Raw genomic sequence first — 27,560 nt, forward strand, 5'->3', positions numbered from 1 at the left:
GAGGGGTGGGCTCTCGTTGGGAAAATGTCGGTCCTCCTCTCAAACACCAGCTGCATGCGTTGAGGCCTTGCTTCAAGGACGTGGTCAATCATCGCTCATTTGTGGGAAGTAGAGAGTAATTTCTTTCCTCTGCACTTCCATATAGCCTTCATTTATTTTGTTTGTTTGTTCTCCTCCCTTCTTTTTATTTTTCCTTTTCCCCTCCCTTTTCCCCTTTCCCTTTTTATTTCCCCTTAGTTAAATTGTTTAGTTCATGGTAGTCTTTATTTAATTATTATAATTATTTCCCTTTAATTAAATTATCCTTATCTCAACCCGTGAGTTGTTCTTTGCTTTACTTCTCCCCCTCCTCATCTAAAGGAGGGGGAGTGAGAGAGCGGTTGTGGGGTTTAGCTGCCCAGCACGGTAAAACCACCACACAGGGTTGTTGTAAGAGACCTGTCAGAGTGTTGTAGACACCTCAGGTTTCAAAAGCAATCTCTTTGCTATGCTAAGAACAAATCTTTGGCAAGGAAATTTTCTTTTGTTATTTTTAATGTTTTCACATTGGTCACTGGTCTGGCATTAATGTTTTTATTGATTGGATATCCACAGCTTATTTTATCAATATCCATAGTTTTTTAAGGCTCACCCATGCAGAGGAACTCACTAAAGAGGTTTGGACTAGATTGGAGGAAGCCTGGGCTGCAGTGACCACACTTGAGTTTGTGATCTCAAGAAATACGGGCACAAGAACTCTGCATCCCCCTGTGTAATGAAGTGAGTAGGGAGGGCAGAAAAATCAGGATGGCTGAGCAAGGACGTGCTGGTAAAACTGAGGTGCAAGAAGGAAATGCATAGGCAGTGGAAGCAGAGACAGAGGTGCAAGAAGGAAATGCATAGGCAGAGGAAGCCCTGGGAGGAGTACAGGGATGCTGTCTGGATATGCAAGGATGGGATCAGGAAAGCCAAGGCATGGATGGAACTGACCTTGGCAAGGGATGCAGGGAATAACAAGAAGTGATTCTATAGGTACATTGGTCAGAAAAGAAAGGCCAGGAAGAGTGTACTCCCTCTGATAAATGAGATCACCTGATGAAGCTCAACAAGTATAAGTCTGTGGAACCTGATGACATACATCCCAGAGTCCCAAAGGAATTGGCTGATATAGTTGCTAAGCCTCTCTCAATCATATTTGAAAAGTCCTAGTAGTCAGGTGAAATGGAAAAAGATAAACAACATTCCCATAAAAAAAAAAAAAATAGAAAGACCTGGGCAACTACCAGTGAATCTCACTACCGTGCCTAGGAAAGCACTGTCAAGGTACATATGGGACAAGGAGGTGATCCAAGACAGGCAGCAGAGCTTCACCCAGAGCAAATTGTGCCTGACCAATCTAGTGGCCTTCTATGATGGACTGACTGCATCAATTGACAAGGGAAGACCAAATGATGTCATGTACCTGGACTTTGATACTGTCCAATGCGACATCCTGATTTCCAGACTGGAGAAAGATAGATTTGGAGGGTGGACTTTTCAGTGGGTAAGGAGTTAGCTTGAAGGTTACACTCAGAGAGTGGTGGTCAATGGGTCTATGTTCAAGTGGAGGCTGGTGACAAGTGATGTTCCTCAGGGGACTAGGCTTGGGACTGTTGATGTTTAATATCTTTATAGATGGTAGGACCAAGTGCACCCTCAGCAAGTTGGAAAAAAAAACAAACAACAACCTGAGTGGTATAATTGATACAACAGAAGGAAGGGCTGCCCTCCAAAGGGATCTGGACAAGCTTGAGAATTGGGCCCAGAAAGCCTACTGAGGTTTAACAAGTCCAAGTGCAAGGTGGTGCAGTAGGGTCAGGGCAATCCCAGACATGAAAATAGACTGGTAAAGAACTCATTGAGAGTAGTTCTGCAGGAAAGTACTTGGGGATTCTGGTGTACAAAATGATCAACAAGAGCCAGTAGTGTGTGACAGAAGCCCAGAAGACCAACTGTGTCCTGGGTTGCATCAACAAAGGAGTGGTCAGCCAGTTGAGAGAGCTGATTGTCCCTCTCTGCTCTGCATTTGTGAGGTCCACTTGGAGAACTGCATCCAGGCCTGGGGTTTCCAGAACACAAGGATATGAACCTTTTGGAGTGGATCCAGAGGTGAGCCATAAAGATACTCAGAAGGCTGGAGCACCTCTCCTATGAAGAAAGGTTTGGAGATTGTAGGATGTTCAGACTGGAGAAGAGGAAGTTCTGGAGGACTTCAATGCAGTCTTTCTGTACTCAAAGGGAGCTAATGAAAAGATGGAGAGCAATTTTTTGCTCAGTCAGATAATGACAAGACAAGGGGGAATGTTTTTAACCTAAAAGACGAGTGGTTTAGATCAGTTGTTAGGGGGAAATTCTTCACTTAGAGGGTGTTGAGGCCCTGGAGCAGGTTTGCCAGAGAAGCTGTGGATGCCCCATTCCTCGAAGTGCTCAAGGCCAGGATGAAAGGGGCTTTGGACAACCTTGTCTAGTGAGATTTGTCCCTGCCAATGGTAGGGGGATTGGAATTATGTGATTTTTAAGGTCTCTTCCAACCAAAGACTTTTTATTATTCTATGATTATTGGTAGTAAAGTGGCTTGGTGTGAGAAGCAAGTAGCTATACTACTCTTTAAATGGCCAAATAAAGGGCTCATACTACTCTTAAAGGGCCAAAGACTCTTTCAGGATCATACATAGCCATGAGTTTCTCTATAAAAGGGCGGTGCATTTGTGTGTTCTCTTTTTTAGTTCAATCTCAAGTGCAGTAAAGACTGTCAACTTCTGCCAAGACATTTTGTAAGATATACAGTAAGGCATGGGAAATGGCATAGTGAAGTGCAGGCAGAACATCTTCTCCAGGATCTTCTCCCCTTGCCATCAGAGATGCATTTGGAGAGAGAGCTCTGAGGACAGTCAAAATGAACTCATACCTAAACTTATTCTGCACTGGGGATAATCCTTCCAAATACGGCAGCTAGCTTTTACAAAGTCCAAGAGTGGAAAAATATAGACTGCTAGCCTCACCAGAGACTTGAAGTATTTTCCAACTGCTAATCCATGGTGAGTGTCTGAAATCAAGGTAGGATCAATGGTATTGGGTGATATCCCCAGTTAAAATAATAATTGATTCTGCTTGTTCATGTTGTGTCTTCTGCAGGTCTAATTGACATTTCTGGCAACCATGTTACAACTGCTGTTTACCAGCAGCTGTGTTGTCCTTTCTGTAATTGTTCATTTTTAGGAGAAGCTTATCTGAGAGGAAAAGTATGCAATAACTATTATGTCTGCTCATCTCTCTATATAAAGGCAGCTGCTGCAGAGAGAGTACATCTGACTTGTTCTGGCTTCTGTGAACTCTGTAGACTTGAGTATGGACAAATGCTCAAGAACCCTTCATGTCTCAAGTAACACAGAGCCTACCAAATTGCTTGCCTGAAGGGAGGATCATCACAGGGACAATGAAATGTTCTGGTAATATAATTGCTCCCAAATATACTGGAACAAATATTTTCTTTTCCTTATGAAGCACTGTTTCAGAGTAAAATTGAGGGAACTATTAAATATGTTTTTAGTGATCATAACATGCATGAAGTATGACTGATGGTCAGTGGGCTTCCTATTTTCTACATTGTTTCTCTATTCTTCAATGAAACCAGAAGCCATAATGGATTTAATGCATTGTGGACCAATCAATTGGTGTTTAACTATTGCATAGGAGGCACTAGTCCAAAGAACAAAGAACTCTGTAGGTGCACAAAAGCTTTTTTATAACAAGCTGTAAAAGTGGTTAATTTATGGCACTTGCAAGAAGGTAGGACATAATGTGTGTTCCATTATTTTGAAGAATAAGTCATCTCTTAGATCAACACTATTTACTGTTTTTTAGTCAACGACACTACACAACAAATGGTCTGTGTCTTCAAGCTTTTTCTCCTTTAAATGGTACAATGACATTACATATTCCTTTCCCATAGCTTTTCCCCCTTAAATCAGTCCCTGGCATTTGATGCTTGAAACTAAAAATAAAATGAGCTGAGTCCCTAATTAGCATCTATTTATTAAAGATGATCTTTCATGTATAGCATTACAGGGACATTTGGCCTGATTTACTATACTAACATATCCAATTTGGCCCTGGGAAGGGAGCTGTGATAGTAATGCTGCACCCTATGGTGAAATAGTGCCTAATCAGTATTTATGAATAGGGTTTTGGAAGTCACTAAAGAGCAGAGTTTTCAATATGGACTGTGGAAGTGGTTTTATCTTCTTAAAACACAAATATTGCTGAGCTTTGGGAGTCTATATGGCACATTTGGATTGAATAGTTTTCATTTTTAAATTGCAGTTAAAAATGTGTAATGTCAGTAATTTAAATGGATTGTACCACTTTCTTTCAGACATTAATGTTATTTGTTAAACTTTGTAATTACTATGCAAATGAACTGCTATACTTAGAAAATGGCAGCACAGTGAATACAGTAGAGAAGAGCTTGAAATTCTAACAAATGTGAAAATAGCTCTTGTATTTGTTTGTTTATTTTTTTTCTTTTTCCTTTTTTATACAATGTTGTTTAGGGAAGATTACTTTTTGGGAAGATACTATAATTTTAATTTTAATTTTAATTTAATTTAATTTAATTATTTATTTATTTGTGTGTGTGTGTGTGTGTGTGTGTGGACAGGAGACTTGTGGGGTTATCTCTATACAATAACAGTACCCTGTTATTAACATACTGCATATGTTGTTGGTAACTCTGGGACCAGTTTTCAAAGTTGATGTTCCAAAGTTATCTTTTTTTCAGAGATCTGACTTCAGGGCATGCATCCAAACTATGCAATGGTGCTTGATACGTACACTCTTTTGCTACTGGTGACCAGTCTAGACCCATTAGTTGAAGTCATATACTCTTATCATTGTGCAGCCATGTTGGAGATTAATAGCCGGGCATTGACTCTGGCATGGCACTACGTAGGCAAGGTTATGTTAGTTTTTTAAGTGTATGTAGTTTTATTTCTGGGTGTTTTCAGCTAGAATTTCTGCAGTATGACTCATTTTACTTCATGGATAGAATTTTGTTCAGTGCTAATTTTGGGAGTCCAGGTGACTGGCTATTTTATGTTCTTGTCCCAAAACAAAATCAAATATGTCCCATCATTTTGACATAGTCTAACCTTTCTGAAGTCCTCTGTTGATGAAAGTTTTTCAGACTCCCTCAGCTGTTTTATCCAAAGCTCCATCTTCTGTTCCATTGCAGAGTTTGTCTGTTTGTCCATGCAGGGTTTATATTGCTTCAAATGTATCCCATTTCTTCTGTTGGAGAACAGATTGCTGCCTCACAATTTTATTTTATGTTTTTTAATATATGCAGCTACCTTAAATATACTTAAAATTATAATTCTGATTTTCCTTAACCTGTTTCTCTGAGCATTTTTTAAATCTTCCCCAGGAACCTTCTAGAATTCTATTCTTGTCTTTCTCTGGATATTATTGCTGTGATTTTTGTGCTCAGAATTTAATATATCTCTTATTTATTTATTTATTTATTTCCAATATGCTTCCAAATAACTGAGGGAAGTGTAAGGATATGTTATGTAATATTTGAGGTTTTATGATCTACACAGATAATTGCTTTTATTTTCCTAATATCAGAACTTTTCTAGTAGTTATTAGGTTTGTTATGCAGCATATCTTCTAGATTGTTTTCTGCAAACTCGTTACATAGAAGCTTGTTCTCCCATTTCACTGTGTAGCAGGTTACTCTTGTTTAAGTGTGGAAGCTTGTAGAAAAATAAAAAAAAAAAAAATCATAATTAGTGGGCTAGGGAAATATCCTCACAAAGAGATTCTCAAGGGAAATATAAAATTTCTTATGGCTAAATAGTTTCTACAGTAAATTTGATTTTTAAATTTATGGTTTAAAATATAGAGCATACTTTGTAATTCTGGGGAAATATATTTATCTACTATTGGAAATAATAGTGAGTGGGAAATATTTTAGTATTTGGCCTACCCAAGGAAACTAGCAAAATTTTATAGTCTTAACAGATCCATGTCAAAGATTGACCTGAATGAAAATCTGCTGTGACTTTTGACTGTATTTGCTCAAATCATTTATCCATTACATTGAAGCTTTAGTATATCTAGGGAGATATTGAGAAAAAAATTGTTTTACCCTTGGTAAGTAGAGGTCTCTCTATTATTTATCTTTGACTTGGCAGAAGTGCTACAGTTTTCAGTGGTAAAAAAGAAAGCAAAGCAAAGCAAACCAACCAAACCAAACCAACACCAACAAAGCCAAAATTGAAAACAAAATACCTTGACTAGGAGGTTTATGAATATAAAGGTTTTAATTATAAATAATTAGTTTCAGGTTACCCAATTCTACTAAACTCTCTTGAAAATCAGAATAGCACTCTCTTCTTCAAATAGACAGGGAAACAAGTATATTTCTTTGGTGTGAAGCACAGCCAAAGGGGCATACCTTGCCCTGAATCTGTCAGCACAACTTATCATAAGTAATGGAAATGCTATTAATGGGTCAAGGTGCAATATTGTACAAAATTGCACAAAATATCTGCAATTGAACATAGAAGTTCATATACTTGAGTTATTCATTCTCTTTCATATATGACTATGTGTACATTCATTTTGAATGGTATTTTTTGCAACAAATATTCCAATCTAGTCAGGAATGTTAAAAACTGATGTTAAAAACTCTTTTAGATTGCTTTACAAGATGATGCTGAATAAGAGAAAAAAATCTGGATATTTCAGAAACATTGTAAATAAATAAACCTAGGAGTTATTTTCTAACATGCTTGCTAAATGTTAATGTCATATAAGGAATTCTTCTTCATAGGCTAGGAAATGTCCTATAAAGAAGAATAAATTGAAAACTAGGCAGATTGAGAAGAAAAAAAAGGTCAAAATATTGGAGGAGAAGCTATAGAAGATTTTAATATTAGTTCAAGGAGCTGCTAACAAGGATGAAGTATTGTCTTAACACTTCTTTTTTCCAGCTTTAGTTTGAATGATGATCCAGCTAGTTTCATTTCTCCAAGGCAAAGCTGCCAGCTGAGACTGGGGAACTGTAAAATCAGAAGTGCCCACACAATTACAATATGCTAATACTGTTTACTTGCTTAACATAGCCTGTGACTGCATCTGATAGAACACATGAGAAATGACCAGCTACTTTTCTACTTTTTTTTTTTTCTTTCTCATTCTGCCCCACCTTTTCTTTGCCATAAGAAGCAATCTGGCTATTTTATAGTAATGCTACAGTATAGAGATTTACTTCCAAGATTATTCATCATCTTCAGATATGCACTAGAGTGGGGAAATTAATAGAAAGACAACACTATGACTGAACTGAGAAAAAAAAAAAAAAAGTAATCTAATATTCTATACCAACACGACTGTGATCTAGTCATGAAATAGGTAGTACAGCTCTTTGTCTTCTGTAATTGTTTTTAGAATGACTTGGTACACCTCTTACCAAAAAAGATGAAAATCATCTTTTCCAGTATGCTGTGCACACATTGTTTAGCAGTCTAACATGGACTCGTTCCACCATCAGAGGCTAGAATGAGTCCACATAGACTCATTTTTCTACAGTTTTGTACTTCCGGTTCTCAAAATTTATGACTTTTACATGAGCTGAACTCATTTCATGATATTGAGAAACCAAGGAACACATCCATTATACCATTTGGTCCATTATACATAATCCCCTCTACTCTATATTGTTCTAAGAAATCATTTAAATACTATATTTTAACCAAATGTCTTTCCTACAGAAGCAAGTAGTACAATAAAGGTCATTGTAAGAGGTCTAGAAGGAAATTCAATGGGTACATGTGTGTGCCATCATTAATAGAATAGAGTGTGCACTGTTTCTTAAAAGATTGCTTAAGCTTTTGAGAGTTGCATTATTATTATTATTGTTGTTGTTGTTGTTGTTGTTGTTGTTATTATTATTATTATTATTACTATTATTAATAATAATAATAATTTTTGGTCATGTTTTCCAATCAGTAATAAATTTTTAATCAAAAATTATTTCCCCTGCATCTTCATAAGCAAATAAAATCTGTAGCAAATAAAATTAGTGTTAAACAAACAAACAAAAAACCCTGACGATAATAACAAGACTATTAAGAAAATGTCTCCTATTTATCTTCATATGTTCAAAATAATATTAACATAAAACAGAAAAAAACGACATATAAATGTTATAAGAAACATGTTCTCTTCTAGAGAGGGCCACATGTTGCAAAGGGAATGACAAATCATTTGAATGATCTTCCTTGCTGCTGTGGTGTACTTGAAAAAGTTATTTTCTATTTGCTCATTTTTTTGTTTGTTCATTTGTTTTTCTGATTTATTTATTTTTTAATTAAAAAGAACAAACAAGCAAAACTTTTACCTTGAATGGTTATGGAATGATGTGTTACTTCTCATTCATCCCCCCTCTCTCATGTACACATACATAGACACATAAGCAGAAAAAAAGCTCTATAATTTCTTTTCCACATTACTTAAAAATATTGTTAGTAGTTTACAAAATAGTCTTGCGAACTTGGTGTCATTGAGGCTGTAGGATTTGGAGTATTTCTACATGTTCGTTTAAAAATGACAGGGAAGTTTGCTCCTGGGGAGCAGTTTGGCACATGAAAAGCATAGTGTTTATTATTACAAAGCCACTGCCAGAATTACATAGAGCAGGTGTGAACACAAGAGCATACACTAACATCTACTTATGTATTCCTCCTTGTCATAGCATCTGCCTGCTATACTAAAAACTATAGTTTTTAGTAGGTTTGTCTTTACAAAACCTGTTTGAAGCAAGATACATTTTTTTTTTCCTCCATATTATAGGTAGAGTCTGAAGAGAAGTAATTTGCACAATCTGACAAAGAGCTCTGAGGCAAGGTGTGAGCACCCAAGGGCTAAGCCACTTACTTCAACTTTAAGTGCTGCTTTAGGACAGTGGGACTTCAAACTGATTCACTCATCAGTTCAGCAAATTCTTGTGCCAGGATTCACCTTCTTGCAAGGCAAAAGACATTTTGATTCTGATATCCTAATTTTAATTTGCAGTTAATGCAGTTGTTCAGGAAATTTTGCCATATTGAAAAAAATAGCTGATAAACTAGATCTTATTCTTTAATATAGAATCAATCTGAAACTCATGAATCTTTTATTTCTGCTATTGGCTAACTAGAGAGGGACAAGCAAGACTTTATTTTATTATTATTTTTTATATCAATTTCAACATTTTCACCTCATTTGTGAAGTCATTTGTGATCTACACTTTGAAGATCTAAATCCAACTATTAGGAGCAGAGGTATATTTACATAAATGTGAACTTAATGCAAAATGAGATTTTTGCAAATGCAAAGTGAGATTTTATTCTGAGCATTGTTGTGTTTAGAGATGAAGTGTAGGCTATAGCAGAAGAGCTGCCATGTAGGACAGGGATTGGAGACCTGTAAAACACAATATCTGCAAAACAGACCATAGGCAGCTCAGAGAGAAAGCTTTCATGGAGGAAATAGGGGAATCAAAAGAAGAACAAAGCATAGAAGAAAATGTGCAAATTAAACCTGACAAAAGCCATTTATTGTATGTACATAGCAATTTATGTTAGGCAGGTAAAATCTGAAGCTGGAAGTAGAGTCTGAGCAAAAAGAGAAAAGCACTAGAAGCATGTGATTAGAAATAGCAGGCATCACAGATTAACATAGCTGGTATCCATCAGACTCCAGCTGAAGTCCCAGGAAGGATTTTCAGTAACTGATATATATATATATAGAAAAACTAAATAAATCTGGGGACTTTTATTCAGACTTAAATGCTACACCTAGAATACCAGTTAGTGGTATTCTGACTACAATGAAATGAAAGTTATGTCCCTTAATATTGACAAGTAAAATGACATCAAACTCTATGAGTGCCTTTTTCTACAGCAGTATTTGAAATGATACATAGTTCTTCCTCTCCTCTTCTCTGACTTTCCTAGAATTCCAGTTTTTAACATGAGTCTTAGTGATTTTTTGCTGCAATTTTATCTTGTATTTTATCTAGAAATGTGTAGTTACTGACCTTGAACCCTTTTTTTCTGCATCCTAGTGTAACCTGTGTACCAACTGTAACTTGTAATACATAGTTCTTCATCTCTTCCCTGGTGCTGTTTATGCTCTTCCTCCCTTCCTCTCTTCCTCCCTTCCTCCCTTCCTCCCTTCAATTTTTTGTCCTCTACAGTTTCTAAATTACCATAAATAGAAGGTACTGTGTCTATGTAGTTTCTGTCCTCAAAACACTTTTCTGGTTGTCATGAAAAAGTGTGTCACCACCACTCTTTTCAAAGGTTTAATTTTACCACAGGAAATTGCAGTGATGCAGAAGGAAAATTATATATGTTTTATATATGCATGTAGAAATCCATTCTGCATTCTGCCATAACCGTGCATTTGGATTCAAATTCATGATCTATTTGAGATTTTGAACATCTGAGAGTAGGGGACAAAATTCTTTTACAGAATGTTTACTTTGATAATTTGACCTTTCTTATTTTTTTCCCCACTCTCAATCTCAAGAATCCTTGTTTTTGAGATATTGCTCCCATAAGCAACTTTTGCCCTCAGAAAATTCCTACTTTCTTGAAAGTAAATAGTTTTCTACTTCCCTTAATAAAATCAGTGCCAAATTTCTTTTGGCTTTTGCAAAAGCCCATACTTCCTTTTGAACAAATTATTATTTTGATCATTATATTGAATATTATTTCGATATTATTTTGATTTATCAGGTCTTTAGAAGATCTATTTTTCTCAGATGTCATTTCAAAATACAGAAATCTAACCTGTACAAACAACTGCCCATTATTTCAATTGCAGAATAACAAACGTTTTAGCTTAACATTAAATTAACATCCTCTTTGGGAATGATAATTGGAAAAGGTGGACCTTTGTTGAAGCTGACTTCTTTCAGCTGGCAACTGGAAGAGGTCACACAAGAAGAAGCTCTTGCCAAAATGAACATTAATTGTAGGTTTCACTTACAGCAGAACACAGATCTCCAAAACACTGTGAAATTTATGAAACCAAGCCAAACCAACCAACCAACCAACCAAAACCAAAAACTTATCAATAACATGAACAAAGTGAAAGTCAACCAAGGAGTAAAAAGTCACAAATTTTATTTTCACCTGTCCACACACTAAATATCATGATGTTCTTCCTGGCAACCTGTATAGCATCTAGCTTTCACTGTAGTGAGTAGAAATAATGTCAGCAAAATCAGAATTTGAATGGCTGAGGCTTTGTTCCTCTATCTCTGATATATAGCTGAAAACAGGGTTTATAGCTATTTTGTGGAGCTACTTGCAGGAAGTAGCTTGAAACAGCTCAAGGGAATAAACTAAAGTCTCCTTGTTTGCGTTTTGGAGTCTTTTAGCTCCTAACACGAAAGAAGGGCTGAAGACAACATGAAAAGAGTTTTTTGTTTGTTTGTTTATCTGTTTGTTTATTTTGTCACTTTTCTTCCTTACTGAAAATAGGATGGCAGAAACGAGCCCCTGGAGACCCATAGCACCCTTCTAGACACAGTTTTCTAAGGTAGATCTGAAGTGCTTGATCTGCACTGAAAAAAATGTTAAAGCTTTCTAGTTTTCCAATTTGTATCCTAGAACTAGTTCCTGTAGTCTAGCCTCAAAATGTTTCTAATTTTCTCACTCCTGAGACTCTTCTGTCATTCCTGTGCATGTTTGCTATTTCTTTTGATCACTGGTGACCTTAGTTGCATACTCAGAATGTGTTCTGTAGAAGGGCAGTCTTCTAAACGGTATCCATACCATTTCCAAACCTTTCAAACAGCATCACAGTGAGTCATCCCAAGTCTTACTTGTGAAAGGCTTGATGATGATGATGATGATGACTATCCTTCTCCCTTTAGTAGTAGCCAACAGTCCCTGTTCCAAAGTTGCTTATTCACAAAACTAACTAATGAAAGGATGGTTAGAATTTTGAGTAGAACAAAGAAATAAACAGAATGGAAATCATGTGGAGTTTAAACCTAAGCTTGCCAATTTTGTGACATGCATTAACAGGCACATCTAAAAGTTGGGAGTTAGGTATAATGTCCCTGGATGTTCCTTCCACTTGTTGGATGTTCCTCCAGAAGGTTAACTACAGAGACTAAATCTTCTCTTATGCCTAAGTTTGTTTGAGAGGATGGTATAGCATTTTTAGACCTGTTGATGTGCTGTTTTCACACAGGGGTTGCCAGCCTCCCCACTAGTATTTGAAAAGACTTTTCCTCTACTGTACTAAAAGGTTGGATATTAGGAAAAAAAAAATAAAATCAGAAAGAGTGGTTAGGCATTGGTAAAAGTTACACAGGGAAGTGGTGGAGTCACTGACCCTGGAGATATTTAAGAAAAAGGTAGATGTGGTACTTACAGATGCGGTTTAGTGGGCAATATTGGTGGTAGGTGGATGATTGGACTAGATGATAGAGATCTTTTCTAACTGTAATTATTCTGTGATTCTATGAAAGTCTGAGAGTAATAGCTCTGTGCAACATACACCCCTGTAGCTAAGGCTGTACTCTGGTGCCTTTTGCATTTTCTAGTTCCCTTTTCATTATACAATTCTGGTCATTTTGATGACAACTTTTGTTTTTATGATTTCAGACATGAAATTATCTGCTAAAGTAGTGTTTGGGCAATTATATTTCCTCAGTTATTCTTGCTCGTGCTATAAGTTTCCTGCTTTAAGTTTCCTGCTCTCTGTTTTGGCTCTAACTTGACAGTAACCAACACTTAAACAAATTACTGAACTACTTAGTCTTATTTTTCTTCCCATGGTTTATATATAACACTTCAAGGGTATAACACTTTGAGTGAAGTTAGATATCACTTCAAAGAGTTTCTTACACATGGTTAAATCCTTACCTTCTGAAGTTTGTTTACGTTACCACCTACTAACATGCAGATTTACGCAGCAGATATATTCTTGTATGGAATAGAATAGAACAGAACAAACAATGTGTAAAAAATAAGAACTCGTTTTCTAGTAATAGCCATTATACAACCCTAATAATTCAAATTTTAATATTAGGCAGATTGTTTTTGACAATTTTGATGACAACTATGTATTTACTGTTTCGCAAACTTATTATTTCTTCATAATTTTACAAATTGCATACAGGAAGAATTTTGGTTTTAGAAAAAGATCAATAGTGTAAAGAATTAAAATTTGAGTAGTATTCACAGGATCTGAACTTCATTAAATACATAAGAGACTGGTCATCAATCTATTTAGAAGTGCTATTAGCATGAATCATAAGCACTTCATTTACTAGTTGATTCTGTCCTGGTTAATTACACTAGTGAATAGAGTGTCCACAAAGGTGAACAGATAGCTCGTTAGTAACAAAGCTGTCACCCTTGTTTTTCTTTTTAAGTCATCTAAGTTCAGAGAGGAAAACTTTTCTCATCTCCAGTGCATATGTATGGATCAACAATGTTTGACTTTTGAAATTCATAACTTGCCTATTAAATGGTTTCAAGACCTTGAACAAATTCCATAAAGCAAGGTATTAGTAGTTATTGCCAGCTATGTATGGTGTTTTATAATTGAGTCTTAATAATATTATTAATATTCACCAAGGTAAGCTGGATTGAGTGTGCTTGATACTTATTAGGTATTGGAATGCCCAGCATGAACAGATTAAAATGAAGCAATTATCACAAACCTTGCTAATTTAGCATCTGTTCTCAAACATTCATTTGCATTGCCTTTGAGCTATGACATTGATGACAGATTTATTCTTATAATATTTGAAGATCTGTGATATTTTCTTTGAAAAAAATTCAGTGAGAGGGTAAGAAGCAGGCAGGAGTTGATTCTCAGACTTCATAGCTGGTTCTGGATCTCCTTTTTTTATGTATATGAGTATGCACAGGAAATTTTAGTATCCTATGATGCAGTAACATTTTATTTTTGATTTTATAGAGAAATTGGTCCTCTAGTATGAAGCAGCTAGAACTGCAGTATTAAGGTTTCTTGATATTTTCCATTCTATGTCCCTGTAATCCACTGCCTAATTGTTCAGGCTGAAATTGTATTTACTGAATTCTCTTTCTTTCTTTCTTTCTTTCTTGCTTTCTTGCTTTCTTGCTTTCTTGCTTTTTCTTCCTTCCTTCCTTCCTTCCTTCCTTCCTTCCTTCCTTCCTTCCTTCCTTCCTTCCTTCCTTCCTTCCTTCCTTCCTTCCTTCCTTCCTTCCTTCCTTCCTTCCTTCCTTCCTTCCTTCCTTCCTTCCTTCCTTCCTTTTTGAAGGATTTTAAAATTAGACCAAATTGATTTGGTGTATGTCATTTTTTTATATTATTATTATAATATATATATATATTTTTGGACTCACTGACTGAAGTCCTAAAATCTGCTTTGTAGAACTACTGAGTGCTTGCAGCTACAATGGAAATAAATGTTAGCGATATTTTAAATACATACAGTACTATAAGTTATTGAATTATCAAAAGAAAAAAAAAAATTAGACAATGTATGTTTTTATTTGGGCACTCAGAATTTATGGGTAGGTTTGACTCTTTTCTTGATACACCTCAGCACTAAATTTTAGAGATTCTTCTCCTCATCCAATAAGAATGAAACAAACATGGGATGCCTTTCTGTAGTAATAGAAATAACATTGTATGTAAACAACTTTAGTTGATGGAATAGGTTTTTAGTACTGAACAGTGAGTAAAGCATGGACAAAATATCAAGGAGAAAATAAATGCTGAACTGATGTTTGTGTAAATGAGCACCAACTTCTTTTGAGTTAGACTCCATGATCTTTATGAATCACTTCCAGCTCAGGATATTCACGTATTCAGTTGGAATTGAAAAGTGTATATACTTTTGTGAATCAAGGTTGTACAGACAATTTCCATTCTAGAATTTTAATATATTTAATTTTTAATATTATTATATTGTTATTGTTATTATTATTATTATTATATCACTGTTGAACATAGAGCTTGCCGTGTGCAAGCTGGCTTTGTGTGCTAAGGTTTTGATGTCACTGTGGCTGCAGGGGTGGCCTGCAGAGCCCCCTTGCAGAGCTGGTGAGGGGCCTGGAGAACAAGTCCTACGAGGAGCTAGGCTGAGGGAGCTAGGCTTGTTCAGCCTGGAGAAAAGGAGGCTCAGGGGTGACATTATTGCTCTTTACAGATACCTTAAAGGAGGCTGTAGCGAGGTGAGGGTTGGTCTGTTCTCCCACGTGCCTGGTGACAGGACGAGGGGGAATGGGCCAAAGTTGCACCAGGGGAGTTTTAGGCTGGATGTTAGGAAGAACTTCTTTACTGAAAGGGTTGTTAGACATTGGAACGGGCTGCCCAGGGAAGTGGTGGAGTCACCATCCCTGGAAGTCTTTAAAAGACGTTTAGATGTAGAGCTTAGTGATGTGGTTTAGTGGGGACTGTTAGCATTAGGTCAGAGGTTGGACTCGATGATCTTGAGGTCTCTTCCAACCTAGAAATTCTGTGATTCTGTGATTCTGTGATATAAGCTGCCCCATGTCAGAGCAGAGCCAGCTTCAGCTGCTTCAAAAGGGACCCACCACTGGTGAGAGCTGAGCCATGAGCAATGCTGCGTGAGCCTCTGTGAGAGCAGAGTTAAGGAAGGGAAAGAAGTGCTGAGCAACAGCACCTGGGAGAGAGGGGTGAGAGCCAGCCCTGCAGAGCCCAAGGTCTGGGGTGGGGGTGGGTGACATACACGTTTTCTCCTCACATCTTGCTTAAGAGTGGGAGTGGGAGAGGCTTGGTGCACATCTGGCTGTCAACCAAGGTCCACCCACCACACCATATCATGCAGTAGGGTGATTGTCCTAGAAATAGACTAGCTCTTTCTGAAAAGGTAACAAAGTACTCTGCTGAGCAGTTGTTGATAACTACAGTTGCTATTTGTTCACTTCCATTAAATGTCTTCAAGGGAAGCAATGGAGACTTATGTACTGACAGTGCTGTTAATAAGAAACTGGTAGACTCCTGTTGGCTAAATTAATCTGATATCAAAAGAGTTTTTACCTGACATAAATCAGTTGTGTAATGTTCAGATAAGTATTTAGCTCTTGACAACTTTAACTTTAACTGAGACAGCTTTTTTTTTTTTTTTTTTTTTCCCTATGGGAAGGCAACTAATATTTCCATTAAGTTTCTGTAGGAACTCAACAGCAGTCACTATGAGGGTGTTGAAGAAAAACTTGCACATAATACCTTCTTTTTACAGTAAAGAAGCAAATAAAGATTGTCAGACTGAGCCTAAAGTTGATAGGACATTTTATTTCTTAAGGTTTAGGTTTTGAAAGCAGTGCTCAAAGTGTGTTATTTCTGAATTCAATTTGATATTGTTACTATTTGTCTTAGTGCTTAGCATATTTTGATTTACTGTAATAATAACAAAGCTATATTTAGGGCAACCCTAATCCTGTCTCTGTGTGTGTTTGCTTTAGATATAGTACAGTTACAGAATTATTCATTAAGCATTTCCCTGTACATATGAATGTGAATTGTCTTCATATGTACATATGAATGGAGACAATTCACATACATATGTACATATGTACATATGAATGGAGACAATTACACGAATTACACAAGACACAGCAAGATGGCATTGAAGAATATATTTTGATATTTAAAAATATTTTTTACTTCTAATTCAGTCTTTAATAGGGTGAGAGACATAATTTCATAAAATTTGCAATAAGATAAAATTAACAATTATCTTGTCCTGCAAGGGCTTTGAGAGGAAACATTCTTCTTTAGTTTAGTCCTTAACTAATCCAGTAGTACATGAATATTCTAAGGCTTTATACATTAGTGATATGTAACATAGCGCTAACATCTAAAAGCTTTACAGTACTGTGGACTTAGCAGCATGAAATAAGTTATTGTCTTCCTTACCTTTGTTTTTGAGGTAGACAGATTAATGATTTAACACAGAATTCCTTTTTCATCTGTTGTTTAAAAACAGTTGGCATTAGCAACATATGCTCAATGAACCAAATTAATTGCTATTTTCACTCTTTTCACACCCATGGAGCTGGATGAAAGATGATCTTTGCCCTACTGTATTGAAGTAAATCATGTTTTGCATGTGCATATAGAAAGATAAAATATAGATATAACACACCATTACAGAGCAGATAACATCAGATGTTCTGTTTGCTCTTGACATACATGTACAGAATAAAATAAAAAAGGAAATCCTGCTGAGTGATATTACTGCACATACAGTTTACGGTGCAGCAAAGCTGATTATAGCAGATAATTTGCAAATAAAAGACAAATACTGTTGCATTTCCAAACCAACTATTAATAGCTGTAAATGGCAACACTGAACTTATTCTTGTTACTCTGATTATTGTACTTGTTTATTGTGGTAGTGCCTAGAGAACTTGGTCATGGTTCCTCTTGTTCTTAACATGTGCACATCAGAAGTACAGTTTCTTTCTCTTCCTGAGAGCTTATAATCAGAGCAGCAACAAGCAAGGGCAAGAAGTGGACAGCTGGGAAATGCACTGTAATAACAATTCCACTATGATTAGGGTAATAAGCAGCTGCCACGCTGCAAGTGTGGCAAGGAACCTATTATCTTTCTCTCAAAGCTCTTAGCTAAATATATGGATATATTTTTAATGATAACATTACTTTTTATGCAATTATAAATTAAAAATAATAAGCTCTGGAGTGTCTGGAAATATGCTTGCATGGGGTGAAGAAGGAAAGGGGAAGCAAAGAAAGAATATAGGTTCCTCTGTGAAAAGTTTCATAGCTGCATCCTTTTCCTTCATTAAAGATAAATTTTAAACGACTCATAAAGGACTAACTGGGAGAGGACACATGCAGGCTATGTGTTAACACATATTTCAGTGTTTCCACTAGGTGTCATTTTTAAAAATTATTCTGCAGACAATGTAACTAAAATGAGTGGTTCATGTGTGGACGAGTCACCTGTGTACTGTGAGTTTTACCTGTGGAAAACACAGGAATGACAACACAGAAATAGCTTGGTGAATGGTTTGGTGAGTAGAAGAGGTGGGTTTTGGAGCAGCCCATGAACAGCAGAAGCGTAGAGCAACACACAGCACAGTCTTTTTTTTGTGTGTGTGTGTGTGTGTTTATTTCATAGTTCCTTCTGCTCCTTAAGTCCTATTTCTAATTGCAGTAAAGTTTGAGGTTTTACATTTCAGATGATGCTTATGGGATCTGGTATATTTCTGTGTGTGAAGAGTCTCCTATTCAGTACAGTTTTTTAATTTTTAATTTTTTAATATTTTAAATTGTTAATATTAGCAAAATATCATATAGGAAATGTCATAGTTCTTTCCCTAAATACTATACAGAAGTCACTATTTTAGAAAACACAGGAGGTGTATCCAAAACTGAACCTTTCTTTCTGGGAAAAGAGTATGTGAAATAGAATATTCGGCTTTTGTTTTTCATCATATAAGGCATTTCTGGGAAAGTAGCTGGAAACATCCGTGTTTCAGGAAGCAGAGATGAGATATATCACTGTCTTGAGAAGGTGTCCCTCTGCCTGTCTGTTAGTTCTCTTTGAAAATTTTGACAGCTTAATATATTTTTAATCCTATTTATTTATTTTAAGCTTTTACTTCCCAGGTAAGGAAGCCTGCTTATTACAGGGTTGCCAGTTGCAGTGCAGTATTTGAACATCCAACAGTCTTGAAGCTTCAGTATAAACATGTGAGGCAGCAAACTGACTGCAGATGGGGAAACAGGGACAGAGAAAGTAATAAAAGGCCCAGAACTCCTCTGCTTGTCCTTGGATTATTTCTGCTTTTCCTCTTTTTATATCTAAGAGGCATGGTGTTCAGGGCAAAGAGAAATTGAGAGAAAAATCACCAGAGATCATTTCTGCTAAGGGTAAGAGTAAGGATGCCTCAATCTGGAGCTGAGGAAAACCCCTGATGTCAATGCTGGAGTGAAAAATTAGTTTGAATGCAAATTCCTTTTTTCATGCTTCTCAATGATATTTATATGTTGGCAAAAACAAACAAACAAACAAAAAAACCACCTGTGATTTCTGTCAGGTTGGTTCATAGTGAGGTGGTCATATGTATGACAGTTTGCATTATTCTGATAAAAAACAAACAAACAAACAAAAACAAACAAAAAAAAATGGACGAGTAATAATTTGCTAATTTGCTAATAAGACAATTAACAAATGTACAACCCTCTGCAGATACTAGTTTTGTAAGATGATCTTACTTGTCCCTTGGAAGCTTAAAGAGTTCCAAAGAATATGTTAACTCCGGTATATTGGAAAATATTTAGTACAAATGTCTGTACTTTTTTAGTGGCAAAAAGTACACTGTTTGTGTTGCTAAAAAAAATGACCTGGGCCCTGACTCTAATAGTTTCCTACATACTAGGAAATTAGATGTAAACAGAAGAATATTTATGTCTTAATGGGGAAGGTAACAGATCCTTTTTGTTTGTTTGTTTGTTTGTTTTGTATCATACTGTCAAAACACCTGGTGCTAGATGTTCTCTCTGGCCTGACAAGCTATACACTTTTCTGAGAAAATAAAAAGACACCAGGTAAAAAAAATATGAAAAGACTCTTAAGACATCAATAGTCAGCATTTAGCATTCAAGTAATTTTCTCTTTGTTTGTTTTTCCTTATTCTTAGAAAAAGTCAAAATATTAAGTATACCGGAGTGATTATAGTAAAACTCATACAGCAATTCATTTTTCATGGGTCGCAAGGTAATTTGCAAACATTGGATGCAGTTTCCAGGAAGGATAAAAAAAGACTTGTGTAAAGGGAGGAGACTAGAATCAGCACTTTTGTGTGTGTATGTATGTGTGTGTGTGTTTAATGTTATTTCAGTAAGCAAAGTAGAATATCAGGATTTGTAAAGTAGATGTTACTTCCTACATTTCATATGGGAGAAAAGAACTTCTAAAAACTCACGCAGCTCAACTATAATTTATGTCTCTGAGTGCAATGAGGTCTTACACACCACCTTTTCATGTAATTATTAGTTTTACCTTATTCTTTCCTCTTTATAATAACCCCCTTTTCGATCTCAGTGCAGCTACTCCTTCCTGAGTGGGAAACCATAATGGATCTCTATATCATACAGAGTTTGGAGGACTTATTCATTTTTCCTGCAAAAGTTAAATAAAGTGCAAAACTTTCAGCCCATCAATCCTTTAGCAAGCTGTCCAAGGTGACATTTCATTAGCACATTTTGTCAGTGGATAAATTGTACCGCATGCTCTGAAGAGAAGGTGGAAAACATCCAGTCCTTTTTCATTAGATCCATCTGAAACTGAGCCACTGGAGATTACATACAAAAAGCACATGAGTCAGAAAGAACACTATTCTGTCTATAGACTGCATTAATCATTCATTCCCTTCTGAGTGCTTTAAGTCACTGCCTTGTCTCTGGCTAGGTCCAAAACTGGCTATTTAATTTTGAGCTGTATGACAGATGCATTTCAAGGAAAATCACAAACATAACGACTCCTGCCAGGCTTCATAAAGTCCTTATTCATCAATTAAGAAGTTTCCAATAAGGCAAGAGGGATAGAGAAAGATGAGGCTGATCACATGATCACATGGTAATGTGTGCAGAGGTGGAGTTGGCAGTTTTTTCTTTCTCCCACATGTACATGTACATGCATGTATTCCCCAAAACACATGCAACAATGTTGCTATAGTTGATTCTGGGAACAGAAATAATTAGGGAGTTTTGATTCACTAGTATGAAATAATTACCTAAGGGACTGGTACTGCTTTGCTGCTCCACTGACAATAAGTGTCAAAGGGCTGACTCCCCCTGAAAAGTAACCCACTTACTGCAGTGTCAAAATGGTTTTCTTTTAATGATTTTTTTTTTTTTTTCCTGGCTAGGCTGAAAATGAGTGTGCAAATAAAAATGATTTATGTACAGAAATACTAGAGTGGCATAATCAAATGCATTGCTGGAAAATACCCTACATTAAAAAAAAAAAAAAAAAAAAAAAAGTGAAGCTCCTATAATTAGGATATTAGGATGAGACACAATACAATGGATTAATGACTAATTTAAGTTAGTGATATACCAATTAAAGGGGTACTGTCAAGTTAAAATCATGGGTCTGGTATGGTGTTCAGTCAGCAACTGTATTAGTTCACGGGTCATTCTGCATTTCAAGGTTTACTGACATACAAAGTTGTTCTGACATACGAAGTTGTTCTGGCTTAGCAGTTCCTGATATTTTTTTTTCTGATGAACTTTATCTGTAGATGTTTTAGCCTAGAGTATACTCCTAGCATACTAGAGTATACTTCTAGCCCGTATACTTCTGCAGGTTGGTATGTAAATGAGCCATTACAAAAATTATTGGAAATTCCTTGATTAGAGAGAACACAAATATTGTCAGAAGCTCTGCCACCATTTAAAAAAAAGTCAAACATTTCCCCATTTTACTCATCTCCTTTGGATGATATTGGGAGGAGCTGATTCATAATTTATTTATTTTTTTTCTGTTGTCCTGCTTACAGCTCTACTTCATTAGACTTTCTGCCTTTTTGTTTTGATAGTAGCTGTTATAAGCTGTCCATCTGTATCACTTCCACCATTAAGTGTAATTTATTTTTTCTCCTAAGAGGAAAGATACGATATTCACAGAAGTCAGACATAATTTTGTTTTCAATGGCTTGCTTCTAGTAAAGCATTTTTGTTTAAGTTATTTAAGAGATGGTTTGGATCCCACTGGACCACAGGGAAGCATGGAATAATGCAATCTGTACTAAACTATATTTCTAAATATAATTAACTAAATTGACTAAATAAACTAAATTATATATAAAACATACTTCTTCTTGGACACCTGGAGACCTGACTTTTAGCTGGGTCTCATGCCACATCCAATGAAGGATTTCCTGATGTTTGGAGGAAATGAACACACAGCTCCTCATATTGTCGTCTTCTGCATGCGTTTAGAGAGCAATAAGAGATGAGTAATAAGCTGGAATTGTCGCTTCTGGGGCCAAGTGAAAAGTCAGTGAGCACAGAAATAGTCAAAAGTAATCTTTACCCACTTTTCTTTCATCTTTTAGCTTAAGAAACACAGTAATAGGCAATTTATATAAATTCATATATAATTATATATACAGGATAAATATATAAAATATATATTTATATATTAAATATATGATTTGTGCTCTTCAGTCTTTTACTTAGGTGATGAACACTAATGAAGTCATTTGTTTTTAATTTGTAATTAATTTAACCTTTACTTTCCCGTTGTACATATGTCTACAAGATTTGCTGTCTGAAAGGACCTGTCTGAATTTCACAACGCTATTTTAAATCAAACTTTGAAATAAGAATTTCAAAATTCTTCTTTCCATTCTTCCTATTCCCTTCTAAGTATTTTTAAGATTCTGCATAATGCAGTGTTTAAAAATTTTATTTCTTTTTCATCTTCTAGACCTTTCCTATACGTATGACTGAACAAAAGTAAATCTGGCAGTTAAAATTTCTTGAGTTCTCAGAAGTAACAAAATAGATGTATGACATTGTTTAAGTTAGCAGAATTAGACTTTGTTCAACTGCTAATCAGTAATAGACTGCTCTGTTGCTAATGTCTGTACTGTGTGGCAAGACTTTTTAATTTTCTATAGCTACATTAGGCAGCACCCTCCTTCTCATTAAAGTTTGGCTGTTAGAAAAATTCAAGCCCTTCTTTGCAGAGAAATTTTCACGGAGTAAACTTCATCTTTATTTTATGTATCAACTTCAATAACATATGAAATAGCAAATATTAACCAGCATTTCTGTTAACTGACTTCACCTTCTCCATGTCATTTGACAATGACACACACATTTTTGACAACGTATCTTATTATTTTATAATTTCTGTAAATATTCTGTAAATATTTGAGAAAAATAAATTCACAAAAGCAGCTATGAAGATATGAATGCATTCCTTAGATATCCATTCATTAACCGTTTTTTTTTTTTTTTTTTTTTTTTTTTAATCATCTGGAAGAGAAACTAGTAGTCATGCTGTAAAAGACTTCTTCTAAGAGATACATTTTTATTTTTATTTATTTATTTATTTATTTTTCAGTTGAAGGCAGTAGACACCTGACACTTCTGGGAGCAAGGTCAAACTGATTGCATTGAATAATGCTATCTTTCTTGATGATTTTTGCATTGAATAATCCTGTTTTTTCTATGATTTTCACTTTTTGTTTTTTTTTTTTTACAGTTACACATATGCTGAATTTTTACTAAAATTGAAGATTTTATATTAAATTACAGATGTTGTGTTAAGCAGCTTGTTTCAATTTTAAGGAGACCCTCGCTTTCATGGTGTAGTCAGAGGGAAGTCTTCCCCATTTTTATAGACATCCAGCTGTACTTTCATGAAATGCATTATATCTGAAAGTCTTATGCACTGAAGAAATATAAAAGAAGGACAGCTGGTACAAATATATCTCTTGCTGGTATAAGAAAGGCAGGCAATCTTTATGGAATTAAGGATGACTGTCTAGCAACAGTTCTGTAGGTGATTTTCAAGAAAATCACTTTAGAAGCATAAAGTGACATTTTGGAAGGTGTTTATGACTTTTGGCTGAAAAATGTAATGTCTCTCTCAAAATCTAGACCAAGAATTCAGTCATTACATTTGGAGGCCTGACAAGAAAATGTGAAAAGATGAAATGTGCTATGGGATGTTCCCAAATTCCACAGAGCTTGAAAGAATACAAATATTGTCACCTTTCTTTTCCCCATATTAACTCTTTATTTCTGTATGTGTCTCCCAGACGCATCTCTTCAGTGGAATTCACTGATGTACTAAACCTTTCTTCTACCTAGAGATTTATCATAGAATCATAGAAGTAAAAATCTAAATTTTTACCGGATCAGTTCATCAAGGACTGCATCCCGTGGGAGGGACCCCACAGCACAGGGGACAAGAGTGACTGAGAAGGAGCAGCAGAGAAGAAGCTCTGTAGACTGACCATAACCCCCATTCCCCCGTTCCCTTGCCCTGCTCGGGTGGGGGAGGAGGTGGAAGAGGGTGGATGGGGGGGGGGGGGGGAGGTGCTTTTGGTTTCTTTCCTTTGTTTCTCACTTCTCTAGCTTGTTAGTAATAAGCAATAAATCTTACTGTCTCCATATGCCGAGTCTGTTTTGCCCATTACAATAATTACTGCATGATCTCCTTGTCCTTATCCTTAGGCCTTTTCGTTGTATTTTCTCCCTGTTCCTCTCTGAGGAAGGGGAGTGAGAGAGTGGTTGTGGTGGATCTTGGCTGCCCACTCGAGCGGAACCACCACATGTGTGATCCGAAGAAGTGATAAAAAAGCAAATGAAGAAATTGTTGCATCTACACAGTGATAAAAATTTATTCCATTTTAATATATACATATATATATGCCGTTTAATGGCACCTGTACAGAAGGAAACATTAGGTTTGTGTAAAAATCTCATCACTTTGGTAAATGTATCCAGACTCAAGTCTTGAAGGACAAATGTCTCAATGCAGTAGCAATTTATGTTAGCATAAAACCACCTTGTCACTGACAGTAACCTAACTAGAAAGAAATATTCACATGGATGAAACCTAACTACCTAAGCCCAGCCACAAAAAAACAGATTAGTCAATACTAGCTAGATGCCTTGGGAATGCAGAGAAAACTCTTTGGTCCTTAAGTTAAATGGCATCACTTCCTCTTCTTGACTAGTGATGATCTAATGTACTATAAAAAGGACAATAAAAAATATATAAATAGATACATAAAATGAAATTCTGAAATTAAATATAGTTCTTAAATTTAATTAGACTCTTTGTGGAGATTCAGGATTTTTAGAATTCAGGACCTATGGGTCTGACATAAAATTTCAGTATCTGAACACTAGCTAGTCAATGTGTTTATTTAAGCAGTGACTGCAAATTCTTGGTTGACTTTCTATGACATACAAAGCCAAACAAACAAACAAAACAAACAAACAAACAAACAAACAAAACACCAACACACAGATAAAGCAATCAGAGATTGCTTTATGAGTGAAGACCAAATGTTCATTATAGTAATAAGCACAGGCATTAAAGCAAAATAAGATATAGTGTAGAAATCAGAAGTGTTCAAAGTCAAATGAGTTCTGGATAAACACTGTGATGGCATTATTTTTCAGTGCTAACCTTTTCCAGACTAATCTTTCCTGAGATATACTTAGATAATTATATTAACCAGTTACTAGAGAATGACAGATGTTTTATCAAAAACGTAGCTGACAGACCATTTCCCTGATTACAAAGTGATTCTCAGTGGAAGAAGCTTGGAAAAGACACTTTGTGGCAAAAGCTCGTTCATAACAGAAGCAACTGTTACACTTTTGATAATATATATATATATATATTATTAAGGGGATTATATTAAAAGGGGGAAATGAAACAACAGGTGTCAAAATGCAGAGAGCACTTAGAACACCATTAACTTGCATATATTTTGCAAAAAAATAAAAAATAATCATCAGGAAACTTCTGAGAGCTATAAAGGATATATTTTGCATATTTTGTAAGGTGTTAGAGAAAGAGCAAAGGGACAAGTTAAACAAAAAGTAAGGATCTATTTAAAGGACTAGCTATGGGGAACAGGGAGGAGCTGCTTGTCACAGACCTCACAAACTATTTATCTGGATAACAATGCACGGCTAAAAAAATGTTTGACTGCATGTGAGATTCAGTAACTTGTCTCATAATGCTCACAAGCTTTAGTAGCAATAAACTTAGTGTTTAGCAAAGTTTGAGAAAACACTGTGCAGGCAGATGGTGAATATGTGCCTAAAGTTTATCCCAAAGCTGCAAACACTGCCATCTGCTCCTGCAATGATCTTTTTTTGTTTGTTTGTTTGTTTGTTTTTCCTCAGTGCTATTGTTCAAACCTAGGGATTGAATTTTCACAAATTTTCACAACATAGCAGTTTGACATATAGGACTCATTCATGGGCTTTTCTTTCTTTCTTTATCCAGATCAGACTGATTTGCATCACTAGGCCCAACAACTCAATGGCAGTGGAGATGCATCTCAGGATTAGCACGTAGGCCAAAAATCTCTCAATTTTCCCAGATTCAACCCAATTACATGTCTGGCTGGTACTTCTGTATAGCTTTCCCATTAGGAAGAGCTCTCCAGACATAATTCTTAAAAGTTTAAAACTATGTGAAAACATTTATTTTCTTATAGCTTTCTTCACTCCTAGGGTGGTGTCTACTGGACAGTGTCTACTGGACAGTGTCTACAGTGTCTTGAACAAGTTGCCCAGAGAAGCTGTGGATGTCCCATCCCTGGAGGAGTTCAGGACCAGTCTGGATGGAGCTTTGGGCAACTTGATCTAGTGGGCAGAATCCTTGCCCATGGCAGGGGGGGTTGGGACTGGACGGTCTTAGAGGTCCTTCCAAGCCGAGACATGATTCTATGATTTACTGTTAAATTGCCATTGCTTTAGCATATAGGATATATAAACTTACAAATGATTTGCTATACAAATGATAGCAAATATTGGTTTTACATGGTTAACATCATGTAATAAAAAACATGGTGTTGCAGACTTTTAGTGTGGTGGTTTGTTAATATAGGCAAATAGTAACAAAAAGAAAAAATCTTTTTTTGAAAAGAAAAAAAATATATTTGTGGTACACAAGAAAAAAAATCTTCAGAAAAGAAAGAAATGGTTATAGAGGAGACTATTTGAATATTTATATGCCTTTTCCCTTGTTTTCTATTTGATGATAAAATTGCTGTATTTTCCACATTTCGCAAATAATTGCAACTTTATTTTTAAATGCAATGTTGATAAATACTAAATCAAAATTGAAATACTAATTTAAAATTAATTCACTGTCAAGATACAGTATCATACAACAGAAGAAGCAGGCAGGGAAATTAAAAGCTTAATCAGTGTCTACTATTATTTTGCGGTATTTTTAAGCCATACGTTTCATTTAGAATTATGAATACTTTCCTCCAAATGAATAGAGGCATATTTAATAAATCTAATTTGAATATCTCACCATAGCCTCTCACAGTCAACAATGTACTAATTTAATCCAATACACTGTTTAATTATAGACATATCCTCAAACTTTTTAAACTGAACCTTTGTGTAAGAGTTAAGACTATGACGATCCTAGGAAATGATTTCTATGTCCTTTGTTGCTGGTTGATCCAGACAACTACAAGAGCAACAGAAATAACAAGAGCCAGGGAAGTGAACTAGAACAATTATCAACCATATATTCATGAAGGATAAATAAGTATATCAGCACCTTGGCCCATGACTTCTTTCATGACTATATTGTGAAGATCATAACTTACTGTATACTCTTAACTCATATCAAAGCTTGGCAGCTGTCCTACATATTTTTAGTTTTAACTTTAGTTTAAAACACTAAAATTTCTGCTGTTCAATCACATACTACCCAAAGAGTCATAGGAAAGTATCTAGTACAGCCAGAGTTG

General features: G+C 35.7%; 1 long non-coding RNA gene across 1 annotated transcript; it reads left to right on the plus strand.

Moving 5' to 3' along the window:
• Window positions 1–26,647, plus strand: LOC311426997. Its single transcript, XR_014687154.1, has 4 exons — window positions 1–108; window positions 2,745–3,056; window positions 8,878–9,056; window positions 26,302–26,647. It is a non-coding gene; the product is annotated as an uncharacterized lncRNA (long non-coding RNA).
• The last annotated feature ends 913 nt before the right edge of the window (window positions 26,648–27,560 follow it).

Source organism: Aythya ferina, assembly GCF_964211825.1.
Source record: "Aythya ferina genome assembly, chromosome: Z".
Lineage (NCBI taxonomy): Eukaryota > Metazoa > Chordata > Aves > Anseriformes > Anatidae > Aythya > Aythya ferina.